The following is a 14,070-nucleotide window of genomic DNA, read 5'->3' on the forward strand; positions in this document are numbered from 1 at the left end:
CCCTGTCCGCTCCCCTCCCCTCCCCCTCCCTCCTGTAGGCGCCCCCAGGTCCAGCCCCCTCCTGCCGCGCGGGCTCCGCCCCAGGAAGGTGGCTTTGCTCTCCTCCTGCTGCAACTTGCTCGCTGTTTCTGAGAATTCCCTGCACGACTCGAGTGTTACTTGCTGAAGAGCAGAACTTGGTCACCGCTGCAATTCTGCCCTCCTGAGGCCCGAACGGCCCGGAGAGCAAGATTCTGCCGCCCGGCCTTCCGCAGTCCCCCGGGGTTTGGGGGAAGAGAAGGGGAGAGGGACCGACTTCTAACTCCTAGCTCTCAGCAAGCCGGTATCTTACCTTCGTTTCGTTGAAGGGTAGTGACACACACGTTCCACCGGTCTCAGGCCCACAACGCAGTGATTCAGCATCTCTCCGTCCTGCTGCGCTCAGCACGAGGACAGCCACTGGCTGTCCCCACACCGCGCCTTGTCCATACCATTAGCTCTATTCCCAGTGCTGTGCCTTTCACGCCCTGACTCACTCACTCCCCACCGGAGCCTCTGCCTCCTGCTCCCTCCTCCCCCAACCCTGGGACCCCTTCCACTCATGCCCCCCCCCCCCTTCTGGCCACCACCCGTTTGTTCTCTGGGTTTTGGGCTTTTTTTCTGCCTTTTTTTTTTTTTTTTAAAGATTTTGTTTACTTATTTGAGAAAGAGAGAGACCATGAGAGGGGAGAAGGTCAGAGGGAGAAGCAGCCTCCCCATGGAGCCGGGAGTCCTATGCGGGACTCCTGGATGGTGACCTGAGCCTCATGACCTGAGCGGAAGGCAGTCGCTCAACCAACTGAGCCGCCCAAGTGCCCCTCTTTTTCTGCTTTCTGTTTGCTTGTTCATTTGGGGTTTTTTTAGATCCCACATATAAGTGAAATCATATGATATTTGTCTTTCTTGGTCTGAGTTAATACTCTCTAGGTCCATCCATGTTGTCACAAATGGCAAGATCTCATTCTTTTTTATGGCTGAGTAATATCTCATTGTGCATGTATAGCATTTCTTTGTCCATTCATCTACCGGCGGACGCTGGGATTCCTTCCATATCTTGCCTGTTGTAAATAATGCTGGAATAAACATAGGAGGGCATCTATCCCTTCAAATTGGTGTTTTTGTATGTTGGGGGTAAATACCCAGTAGTGGAATTACTGGATTGTATGGTAATTCTATTTTTAACTTTTTGGGGACCTTTGCTACTGTTTTCCACATAGGCTACACCAGTTTGCATTCCCACCAGCCGTGCAAAGAGGGTGCCCTTTTCTCCACATCTTTGCCTACACTTAATGTTGCTTGTGCTGTTGATTTTAGCCATTTTGACAGGTGTGAAAGGATATCTCATTGTCCTTTGGATTTGCATTTCCCTGATGCCGAGTGATGTGGAGCACTTTTTCATGTTGTCTGTTGGCCATCTGGATGTCTTCTTTGCAGAAATGTCTGTTCATGTCTTCTGCCCATTTTTTAATTGGATTATTTGGGGTTTTTGGTATTGAGTTGTATCAGTTCTTTATATATGTTGGATACTAACTCTTTATCGGATGTGTCATTTGCAAGTATCTTCTCCCGTTCCATAGGTTTTCTTTTTGTTTTGTTGATTGTGCAGAAGCTTTTGTCTTGATGGAGTCCCAATAGTTCATTTTTGTCTGTTTCCCTTGCCTCAGGAGGCATATCTAGAAAAATGTTGCTGTGGTCAATGTCAGAGAAATTACTGCCTGTGCTCTTTTCTAGGATTTTTTTTAGGTCTCACATTTAGGTCTTTAATCTATTTTGTGTTTCTTTTGTTTGTTTTTGTTTTTGAGAAAGAGCACGTAAATGAGCAGGCTGGGGCAAAGGGTAGAAGGAAAGAGACCCGATCTAGAATTTTCTTGATCTAGGATTTTTAACCATTTGGACACACTGGCACGTTGGCCTCAATGGTATCCTTCCTCTGGCAAAAATGTCATCACAGTCTGATCACCAAAACACCAGAAACAAAACACCAAAACACCTCCTAAGCATCTCTTGATGGAATTCCTACCCCCAGGCCAGCCCCTGGGCCTGTCAGGGTCATTTCCTGTCTGGGTCCCCGGTAGACCTCCCTAGGGGTTCCTCAGGCAGGTTGTGAAAATGCAAATCTGACTTCATTGTTTTAGGATGGAAATGGAAGCCCCTCTCTAGCCTCACCCTCCAGTCTCTGCTCTCAGTCCCCCTCTCCCCCTGCACCCCCATCCCAAGTCCTCTGCCTGAGGCTCCACAGGGCCTTTGCACCAGCTGTCCTGTCAGTCAGGAAAGTTCCTCTGAGGCCTTCTTTACTCCCACTCGGCCCACCTCTCTGTCTTTCCCTATGTCCCAGACTCAGTTTCCTGGGACCAGCACACGGGGCATTGTTTATTAGGGCCTGCTGGTGAATGCCTCTTTCCTCCACTCTGGGTTGCTCCTCTGGGAGGCACCCCCCTTGCCCTCTGTCCAGGTTCATCACTCACCACCACGCTTCCCGGTCCTGGCGGCCCTGGCCTTTCCGTTCTTCCACAATCTGAGCGCCTGCCTTAAGCCTCTGCAGATGCAGCTTCTCTCGGGGGACAGGCTGGAGCTCACCCCAGCGGGCCTCACCTGCCTTCTCCTCTTTTGTTCAATGTCACCACCTCCCCGAGGCCTTCCCAGGTGACCCATCCAAAACAGCACCCGTCCAGCCCGGCTTGATGCCGCCCCAGTGAGAGCCGCCCCGGGAGGCTGGGGTGGGGGTAGGACCTCTCTGTTAACACTCCTCCTGGAATGCATGGTGGGCTCAGTTACTCAGGGGTGAGTCCCATGTGCTCACCGCCGGGAGAGTGCCCCGGCGCCCTGGCCCACGGGATATGCTCCCTGAGCCCAAGGCTCTCAAGCTTCCTCCACAGGCAGAACCCCTTGTCCCGGGGGACAAAGAGAGGACCAGCACTTCGTTTATTAGCTAGTTAGGATCAAACAACCTGGGACGTATTTACGGGAAAACCGTATGGCAGTTTCTTAACAAGTAAAGCATAAACTGATCACACGACCCAATGTCACCTGGGTGTCTGTCTACCCAGGAGACGTGAAAACAGGAATTCAAACAAAAATGTGTACACAGGTGTTCCTAGCCGCATCATTCACGAGAGCAAATCGTCAGAACAAACAGCCCAAGTGTCCCTGGGTGGAGGGAGGGGTGAGAGCTTGCGGTAAACACACACCATGGGAGGAAGGGGGCCGTCACCCTCGTGCATGCCGCCGTGTCCCGCAAAGCCTTCCATCTCCCAGGTGAGCACCGGCCAGGAGCTGAGAGCTGGAGGTAGAGCCGACTCCTCTGGGCTCTAAAGATCAGGACCCAATCTCGGTGATCTCAGCGGCAAAGCGGGGACTGGACCCTTCTTACCTACAGCAGGCGAGGGGCCCGGGGTGGTCCAGAAACACAGCCAAATGGTCCTTTCCAGCAGCTTGATGTCCATTTCGAGCCGTCTTGCAAAGGCAGAGGTGACTTCAAAAAGCAGGTCAGCAGACCCAGCAGCGGGTGGGACCAGACAGTAACCAGCAGCGCCTCATCTACGTTCACTGGACAACAGGGGAGATCGGCTGAGTTAAACCAGCCGCGGGGAAGACCTAGGGGGCCTCCCTTGCTGAGCTCATAGCCTTGGGGATGAGGTGGTCACGGACGATAAACCAGACAGGCCTGGAGAGAAGGGCCCTGCTGGGCAGGGCCTACCTGTGGGGCCCCAGGCCCTAGGTGATGGGGCCCTTGGGGAGTGGAGCATAGAGACCCGGCAAGGCATGGGGAGCCAGGCCCCCAGCCCAATTCCTGGGCCCGGGACACAGGCAGCTGAAAACAATGGGGCAGCGACATTGACCAGAATGATCCACTCACTCCTGGAGGGGAGCGCTCCGCATTTTGTCATGACCATCTTAAAGCTGGGGGCTGCCCGTGGGGTCTTCAGAGCTGTATGAAGGATCTTGGCAGCCCAACCAAGCGGGCAAGTCTGCAGGGACCCGACCACAGAGGAAAGGAAAATGGCCATGTCAGGGACGAGGCCCAAACCCTGAGAGCCTCCCACAACCCCCCAGAGTAGCAGGGGCAGAACTTGGGGGCTGGGTGCCCACAGGGCCTGGTGAGATCCACTGTTTGGGGCTGAACTGTGTCCCCACCCCCCCCCCAAGAAGACATGTTGTATTCTTAAACCCTAGTATCTGTAGAGGTAACATTTTTTTAAAGATGTGTTTATTTATTTGAGAGAGAGGGGCATGAGTCATAGAGAGAAGGGGGAGAAGGAGAAGCTGACTCCTCACCGAGCAGGGAGCTCGAACTGGGAGTCGATCCCAGGACCCTGGGATCATGACCTGAGCTGAAGGCAGAGGCTTAACTGACTGAGCCACCCAGGTGTCCCAAGCTGACATTATTTTTAAATGGGGTCTTTGTAGATAATCAAGTTAAGAAGAGCTCACTGGGGGGGGCCTTCTGCAGTGTAAATGTCCCTACAAAAAGGGGATATTTAGACCGATGTGTACAAAGGAGAGATGACATAAAGACGCAGGGGGGACGGTGGCCATGTGACCTCAGAGAAGTTTCCACAAGCCAACAATGGCTCGCAAAGGCCAGGAGCTGGAGGTGGCAGGAAGGACGCCCCCGATGCCGCAGTGCCATCAGGGGGAGCCTGGCCTTGCCGACGCCTGCATCTCAGACTTCTGGGAGAGAACAACTTTCCGTTGGGTTAAGCCCCCAGTTCGTGGTGCTTAATACGACAGACTCAGGACACTAACCAGCTAGATCAGTGTCTTTGTCCCAGTTCTAAGGATCCTTATTTTGTCCAAAAATGGGAGATACTGAATTTCTCTGTGTGCACTCTGGGCTGACAGGAGCTGGTCAATAAGTCATCGGGGGTGGGGGGTGGGGGTTTGTGACGTTAACTTTACTTGTCATCCTGACTGGCCCACAGGGTGCCCGGATATTTGGCCAGACGTACTGGGTGTGTCTGTGAGCTGTTTTGAATAAGACTAACATTGGAATCAGTGGACTGAGGAGAGCAGATTACCTGGCCTCACGAACGTGGGTGAGCCTCGTTCAATCAGTTGAAGGTCTGGAGGAACTAAGTGCCCCCCCCCCCACCTGATGGCCTTTAAACTGAAATATCGACTCTCCCCGGGGCTCGAGCTTGCCCATTCGCCCGCAGATCTTGGGGCTTGTGAACCTCCAAAGTCGTGTCAGCCACTTCCTGATGATAGATCGATGTGTAAGGCCCCGCGGCTTCGGCTCCTCTGAAGAAGCCTGGCTCAGGCGGGGCCATCAAGGCGCCTGCTCAGCTTCAGTACTGTTTGCTGAAGCCAGGCCAGTCTTCCTGGCACAAACGGCAGCGTTTTTGCAGGCTGTTTGGCATTTTGTATTTTTTTTAAAGATTTTTTGTATTTGAGAGGGGGAGATAGAGCAGGGGGAGGGGCGGAGGGAGAGGGAGGACCCCAAGCAGACTCCCCACTCCGTGCAGAGCCCGCGGCGGGGCTTGATCTCGGGACCCTGAGATCATGCCCTGAGCCAAAAGCTAGAGTCAGACGCATCATTGGCTGAGCCCCCCAGACGCTCGTATTTTGTTTTGTTTTGTTTTTTAAGCCATTTCTAAGCCAAGGAAGGAAAGCGTGATGCTACCATTCAAGGCCGGTGACATGAGCAGTCAGGGCAGGAGACTCCGCTTGTCAGGGCAGGTCCTCTGACAAAAAGAGGCAGAGAAGTCGGGTGCTGTGTATCTGCCGCGAGCCGGCTGGACCGTGAGGATCCTGAGACAGGCGTCTGCTGGCCGGCGGTGCCGGCCACTGCGGGGGCTGAGCTTTCCCACCGCCGGGGCCCAGGATGGGGCTGCCCCCCCCACCATCCACCATGGGTCACACCCACCCCAGGGCCTTTGCTCTGCCAACGGGGTCTCTCCTATCGCGGCTGACAATCAGACGTCCCCAGCCAAGACTCTTCTCCCCAAGACATCTATTTGGAAAGGAATGCTCCCCGGGTACTGTTTCTCACACACACCCTGGCGGCTGTGCCAGATTCTCAAGGGAGCGTTTCCATAAGGTGGCCACCTGCCATCTGCGGACGGAGCGTGGGAACTGCAGCCGTGGGGCTGGGGAATCCGGAGGTCCCCTTGGAGGAGGAGTCAGCCCAACTCCAGACCACAGCACGTTATTCACTCCATGAGTATTTCTGGCGCACCTGCTGTGGGCCATGGCTGCTGGGAGGGGGGCAGTGGGCTGGGTCTGCCCTCCCAGGTTGCTCAGTCCAGGTCTGGGTGAAATCCCAGGCATCCTACCTGAAGGAGGCAGCACTGTGAGCTACCAATGTCGTTCAAGCTCTGCCCCGCCACCTCCCAGCAGCGCTCCAGGCTCTCTTGCCTCGGTTTCTCCCTCTGTAGAATGAGAAGGTGACACTAAGGGTCCCTACCTCACAGAACCTGGGGATTCATAAATGAATGTGTCCCCGGAACAGTGCATGTCCTGTGCCCTACACCACAGCGGCCTCTGACCATCTTCCCTCCTGGTCCGTCCCAGCTTCCACACATCCCATAGACGTGGCCACATAGAATCATATCAAAGTATAGTCAATGAGAGAGCAAGCTGCAGCCGTTTCCGTTTCTGTTCCGTGTGACCCATTTCTGTTACGGTATCACATACTTCATAAAAGCAAAAAGTCAGGGGCCGCCCAGAGCCCCATCGTGGGTGACCACCACTCACCCACACACAGTCACAAAGAGGGGGAAGGGCAGTCTCGGCCCCCGGCTCTAGAGAGATGGCAGAGATCTCTGTGAACAGAGCAAGCAGAGGAAAGCATGAGATGTGCGCTGTCCTTTATCCAAGATGGGGGGGAGGGGAGGCAGAAAAGCAGCCCGATGTCCATCAGTCTCTCTCTCTACCTCTCTACCTATCAACTATCTGTCTACTCTCTCTCATCTATCTTCTGTCTATCTATGTATCTATCACCTCTATTTTAAAAATAATTTGCTTCTATTTTAAAAATAAGCAGGGGGAGAATAATCCATAAGTGTTTTTGAAAGGTGTAGGACGGAGACACAACTTCTTTGCACCCACCTTCTCTTACAGATTGGGCTTGGGACCCAAGTAAATAGCTCTCACGCTTACAAAACCAAATTAACTTTTATTTATTTATTTTTAAAGATTTTATTTATTCATTTGAGGCAGATACAGAGAGACAGCATGAGCCGGGGGAGAGGGAGTGAGAGAGAGAGAAGCAGACCCCCCACTGAGCAGGGAGCCTGATGCAGGACTCGATCCCAGGAACCTGGGATCATGACCTGAGCCGAAGGCAGATGCTTAACCCACTGAGCCACCCAGTGGCTTTCAAAATTAACTTCCAAAAACCAAAAATAGAATAACTATGTCAAAGGCATATCAAAATATACCAAAAATAGGATAAGATGAACCAAGTGTGGATCCATGCAGTGGGTGGCCTGGCCAACCGGTGGGGTGACAACATGGGAATGAGAAGGTTCTTCTAGGAAAAGACATGATGAAGACAAAAGAGCTCGGGAAAAAAAGACCCACCTTGGACCTTCCCTAATAGTTACGCGTGGGTGTTTCCATCCCGGGCGGGTGTTCGTGTTGAGGGAGAAAACGAAGGGCACTGGTGTCACAGGGAAAAGAGACGTTTGCTGTGAGAGAATGGAAATTAAGGCGCCCTGAGTTTGCAAGGGAAATAGCACAGAATAACAAGCAAAATTAATTTAAAAACCTGATCATGCCCACATGCTGTGAATTGGGCCAATTATCCATCATAATGGGAGTCTTTCTGCAGAGGTCCTGTCTCCAACAGCCCCGTTCTCTCTTCCTCCCCTGCCCCTCCTGCCAGCTCACTTTATAGGAACAGGAAACCCCCGTTTCCACCACAATGAGCTGCATCATGTTCAGTGGAGTGAACCTTGAGGCCCTTCTAAGAACAAAAGGAGAAAGAGACTCGGAGCCGCTTACCCGCTCCGCCCACCTGCTTGGTTCCTTCCAGCCTGAAGCGATGGGGAGATGGTCGCATTTTATTTCTGCCTACTAGTTTGAGAGCTCAGAGAACCCATATTCACTTTTCTGTAATAACCTGTCACCTAAAAGTTACGAGACAACATGGGTTCGAGTTACACGCCCAACGCTGCAGAACGAGCCCTGCAGGAGTCAGGGTCTGCCTGCTTTCCGAGACCGATTCCCGGTCCGACCCCGATCGGAAGTTCTGGAAGGTGCGGGCGGCACCAGTGCAGCCATCCCATCCCAGGGGGTGGGCCGTGCGCTGTCCGGACACGCTCTCCGACCAGAGCCGGCGAGGTTCTGTGGCTGGAGGGAGCTCGGAGGAGAGTGACTTGAATTACATCATCTTTAAATTATTTTCCAACACAGCCCTGCCTTATGACGGCAGGTTTCATGTGTGCTTTAAAGCCTCAGCAAGTGGCGCATTAATTAAATGCTCATTTTTGAATTTGTTGAGAGAAAAGTCAGCATTTATTTTTCAAGAAAATGGCTCAGAAACCTATCTCATTCGAAGCGGGAGGAGATCACAGGAACGGTGGTTGAATGCATGAAAAAACTAACTTTCATAAAACTTTATCTGTGGACGGCCTCCCTCCTAAGGTCAGAGGGACTTTACCCTGTGTGTGTGCACGTGTGTGTCAGCGTGTGTGTGGATTTGTCTGTGCTCGAGTGCCTGTGCATGCACGTGTGTGCATTTGTGAGTGTGCACGTGTGTGCATATGAGCGTGTGTAAGTGGGTTAGTGTGTGTACATGTGTGTGTGCATGTGCAAGCCTGAGCCGGAGTGTCCCCGCTCAGCCACACCAGACCCCCCCCCGGGCCAAAACACTGCCAGGAGCACCCCACACCCACCGCCCACACACAGAGCCCCTCAAAGTCCACATCCGGCATCTGGGGGCCCTCGGGGAACGGTGATGGCCAGAGCACATGGGGCTTTCCTGTCCCCCAAGAACCTTGAGGGACGCTGGAGATTTGGGGAGATCTGGGGAGCCCCTCCAGTGTGGGACGGAGAAAGCAATGAGCACAGCAGAAGCTGGAGGACACAGGCCAGACATGGGCTGGAGGGCGGGGGTACACTAAAACGTTTTCGAGGCCAAGGCAGAATTGCGGAGAGTACAGCCCGAGGCCAAGGGATAAGCCGCCCATGGAGACGCAGAGCACGTCAGCACGAGGCCGACCCCCAACGACGAGGAACCCCAGAGGGAGAGCAGGGAAGACCGTCGGCAGGCAACCATCATGGGAGGAGCGCCAGGCGGCTCCTGGCAAACGGGGTCCCGTTAACACACTTCATTTCACTTCATTTCTCAGAGCAGTTTGAGGTTTTTGTTTTGAGATTTTAGAAAAATTGCACAGAACGCACAGGATCCCTGTGGACCCTCTTTCCCTGCCCCCCACCCTGCCGCCAGCTTCCTTCGTTCCTGGAGTCTGGTGTTCATGCACGTACCTTATCACCGTTTATGAAGCAGTACTGATAAATGATCATTAATAATTTTTAATGAATGTTTAAATTAACTAAACATTTTATTTATTATTTTTTAAAGATTTTATTTATTTGACAGAGAAAGAAAGAGAGCAGTAGAGGCAGAGGGAGAAGCAGGCTCCCCGCTGAGCAGGAGCCCGACGCGGGGCTCAATCCCAGGACCCTGAGATCATGACCTGAGCCGAAGGCGGACGCTTAACCCACTGAGCCCCCCAGGCGCCCCCTAACTAAACATTTAAACAAGTGAGTAACTTTTTAAAAGGCTCCCGTTTTTCCGCACATGTAGATCGGTGTTAAAATACTATCACTTTCTGTGGAGAGAATTTTCCCGCAACTAGCAAGTGTCCACGGACAAGCACAGGAAAGGGGAGAGGCGTGGCCAGGAGAGGGAGGCTCCGTCCACACCACCAGGGCTGGTGCCTAGGGCGCTGGCCGGCCGGCAGGGGCGAGCCCGGGAGCTGGGACACGGGCCTGAGGTAGAGACCCAGGGCACGGCTGTCCCCCAGGCTCTGCTTGCAGATTCTCTGGATTCTCACGTAAAAATCCCACCTGTTTACTTTCTTGCGTGACAGTGAGAAGACTCGTCCCCCACGGACATTCTGCAGCCTGGCCACCAGCGTCCCAGGAACCATAGCCTGGCCGGTGCCCTGTCTTCTGACCTGTCCTTGATGTACCCTGGTTATCACAGAAACTGCTGTCCAAGGGCCACTCATCTCAGCGGCGCGGGGCACCGTGCTCCAGGGACGGATGAGAAAGAAATCGAGGGAAACATGAAGACAGTATGGTTTTTCTAACCTCAATTTGCAAAACGAAAGCATCCAGCATGACATCTGTATTACTTCTCAAAAAGCCTACTTGGGGCGCCCGGGTGGCTCCGTTGGTTGGGCGACTGCCTTCGGGTCTGGTCATGATTCTGGAGTCTCGGGATCGAGTCCCGCCTCGGGCTCCCTGCTCAGCGGGGGGTCTGCTTTTCCCTCTGACCTTCTCCCTCTCATGCTCTGTCTCTCAATCTCTCTCAAATAAATAAATAAAATAAAATTTTAAAAAAGCCTACTTTAGGGGCCCCTGGGGGTGCTCAGTCGGTTAAGCTTCCGACTCTGGGTTTCAGCTCAAGTCATAATCTCCGTGAGGTCGAGCCCGGCATGGGGCTCCGTGCTCAGCGGGGTCCTGTTTGAGCGGCTCCCTCTGCTCCTCCCCGCTTCAAATAAATAAATAAAATCCTTTTTTTTTAATAAAACTCCTATTTTAGGGACGCCTGGGTGACTCAGTCGCTAAGTGTCTGCCTTCGGCTCAGGTCATGATCCCAGAGTCTTGGTTTCAAGCCCCGCATCAGGCTCTCTGCTCAGCGGGGAGCCTGCTTCTCCCTCTCCCACTCCCCCTGCTTGTGTTCTCTCTTTCACTGTATTGCTCTCTCTGTCGAATAAATAAATAAACATCTTTAAAATAAATAAAATTTTTTAGAAAAGACTAATTAGTATCAAAGATTTCTAAAGTAACATCCACTGTTTTGAATAAATGTAGTATTCTGTTTCCAATAAACTGCTTGCCGGGTACAGCTGGCATATTTTAAGGCAGTTGTTTTAAATGTTTTAGCCTACAGTCCAGGTGGGCCCGTATTTCCAGGACTGACGCTCCAACAACACACAGGGGTGAGCGGCGCAGCCCCTCCCCGTGTCCCAGGCAAGTCCCCCCCCATCTCCCGCCCGCACAGGGGGAGCGGGGCGCCCCCACACGGCAGATGGGCACAAAAGCTCGCAAACAGCCATTGGGCAGGAATTGAGAGAGCGAGAGAGAGCTAGCGAGAGAGAGAGAGAGAGAGAGAGAGAGAGAATAATTGCTGTGCAAACCGTACTTGTCTCTACACTGAACGACTCAGCATCCAGTCATGGGCCGAGAGTCAAGGAACGGCCCCATAAAAACCCGCATTACAGGGAAATTCAGGATAGACCGTCACTGTCTCAAAAAATTAAGTGTTTTCAAAAATTAAGCATTCACTTTCTCTGAGGAGTCATCTTAGTTCTTTCCAGGGCTTCGGTAGACTCTAATTAATCACATTTCAAAATCGGCCTTCCCAGCGTCTTCACAGTGGACCGCTCTAGTCTCGTCGTGGTCCAGGCTAAAAGTCCCCGCAAAGCCGATCGGTGCCTCTAGGAAAAGTGCAACGAACCCTCTCTCACCGTCTGTTGCTCCTGGCTCCCAGGAGTTCCTTCACGGGCAAGTGTTTGCCCCCTACTCACAAACGCACGCTCTAATCCTCAACCTGAATCCATCACAGGGGGATAATTTATTACAAGATTTTAAGGCGATCATTCCTATGTGTCCCTGAAAATCTGCACAACATTGACGTATCAGTCAAGGTTCCATAGAGACAGAAACTGTAGCACAGATAGAAATGATTTCGATAAAAACACATTGCAGGGAAGTCTGTCTAACCTTGTCACTGGGCCTTGTGACCCGATCTCGGGGCCATGAGTTCGAGCCCCGTGCTGGGTGTAGAGCTTACAGAAATAAAGAACTAAATAAACTTAAAATAACAACAATAACAAACAGGCCAACAAACTTAAACTAGCTTTTAAAAAATAATATTACAATTAAAAATTTGTCTGGATATAACCTTGCAATCATAGATCAGCAGACCCAGATATTTCAAAAGGCGTTTCTACCCATACCCTAATTTCCTCCTGTTTAACAGTCATTTGCAAAGACAAACTCAGTGAATATTTAAAAATCTATCCTAAAATGCTAATCGAGGGGTGCCTGGCTGGCTCAGTTCACAGAACACGGGACTCTTGATTTTGGGGTCTGAGTTCAAGCCCCACACTGGGCATGGAGATTACTCACAATACAAACATGAATAAAATAAGATTTGAAAAAAATAAAATGAAATGCTAGCCAAACATCTTGGAACTTGAGTTGAACTTGTGAATGCACGTGTGTGTGTATGTGTGTGTGTGTGTGTTTTGTGAATGTGTGTGTGTGTTTGTGAATGCGTGCGTGTGTGTGTGTGTGTGTGTGTGTTTGAGAGAGTGCATAGAAGAAATTGTTTTCTTTCAGCCGACATTTGCCATGAGAAAAATTGCTGTGAACAGGGCTCGAATGTGGAAACCATCCTTAGGCCAGATTTTATCACGAGTCACTCGAGCCCAGCCACGTGCTGCCTGGTCTTAGAACGTGCCCACATGCGTGCTCCCCATTCGGAAGTGGGGTGATCGAGGGTCAGGGACTTTCTGACGGTTCTGACTCATCACAGATGCTCAGACCTAAGTGGTCCGTGAGTGGACGAGGACCTGCCACTCCCCACATCAGTACAAAATTAGGGAAGTTCCTAGAAAGAAGAAGAAGTCTAAGTTCTCCCCTTGCTGCTGTCCTCCGAAGGCAAGATCAGCCTGATTCTGCACATGGTCTGAGGCTGCCCCAAATCTGTCAGGTCCACAAGAGTCACCCAAAATTGTAAGATAGGAAGACCTTTAGAGGTACTGTAGCTTTTTGGTAAATGGCTTTCCTTAAGCTAACATCCGGGAGCAGTTCTGCGGTGACATGAAGATGTCAAGGGCTCTCCAAGCAAGGAGGAAGCTATTCTCGGGACGGATATCCCAAAGCACACGCACCTGACCTCTAGAGAGAAAACAAGACCGATTCCTTTAAACGAATGAGAACAGTAACTATAATAAAATACGCCACTCCCTTAACAACTCTAAACCTTCCTAAAACTTCCCGTTTCTGAGCTTCCATTCCCCCCGCATCTTAGCAGCAAGCAATGCCTTTTCCAGGCCTTTCTTAAGAGAACGTCAAATCAAAGTATAATTAACAGGAAAAAGAATTCCTGCCAGACTCGCACACAGTGTCTTCCCAGGGGCAGCTGGGAGGAAGGCAAGGCTGTGAACGCCCTCGAGGGGCTTCCCCCGCCGCGGCCCCATCTCCTCCCCTCACCCACCCACCTCCGCCTTCCTAGCCCTTCCCATGCGGCGCTCACTCCGCAGCTGGACACTTCCCTGTAGAGTAATGACGTCACGCTGACGTCACAGCCTTGCGCCTTCGGTTCGACTCTGGAAATTACTCAAGCCTCTTGCACTGCGACGATTAATTAGGAGTTACAGGCTGATCTGTCCAGAACAGCTGTGGGTGCGACACAGTCATCCCCCGCCCTCAGATCCAAAAGGAGGATCGATTTAAAGCAGAGCACTGTGGTTCCGGAACCTTCCAAACTTCACACTTTGAATGTCCTAATTAAATCCGGATTGCAGAAAAAAATACTTTGCAAGGGTATTTCATTTGTTGACAAGAAAAAAAAAAAAGCAATGGACTTTACTGCGTTCTGGAATCTCGTTTCTCGAGATCCAACACTTAACCATTTCGGAAAACATTCCTGGACCAAAGGGACAAGCAGGAATGTTCTCCTGAGGGCGTGTGTCTCACCCTCAAGGCCTGCCTTGTGCATTATAAAAAGAGCTCCTCCACCGGCTGGTGAGTCCCTGGCGGTGAATGAGGTACCATCACTCTTCGCAAGGCATCCTGAAAGTGAAAGAAAGATCAGTAACGCAAGCCGTGTTGGCGGCCTTTGTCTCCGTGCACGAGGCGAAGGGG

This window comes from Enhydra lutris, unplaced genomic scaffold (assembly GCF_002288905.1).
Source record: "Enhydra lutris kenyoni isolate GAN:26980312 unplaced genomic scaffold, ASM228890v2 scaffoldscaffold43, whole genome shotgun sequence".
In the NCBI taxonomy this organism is placed as follows: Eukaryota; Metazoa; Chordata; class Mammalia; order Carnivora; family Mustelidae; genus Enhydra; species Enhydra lutris.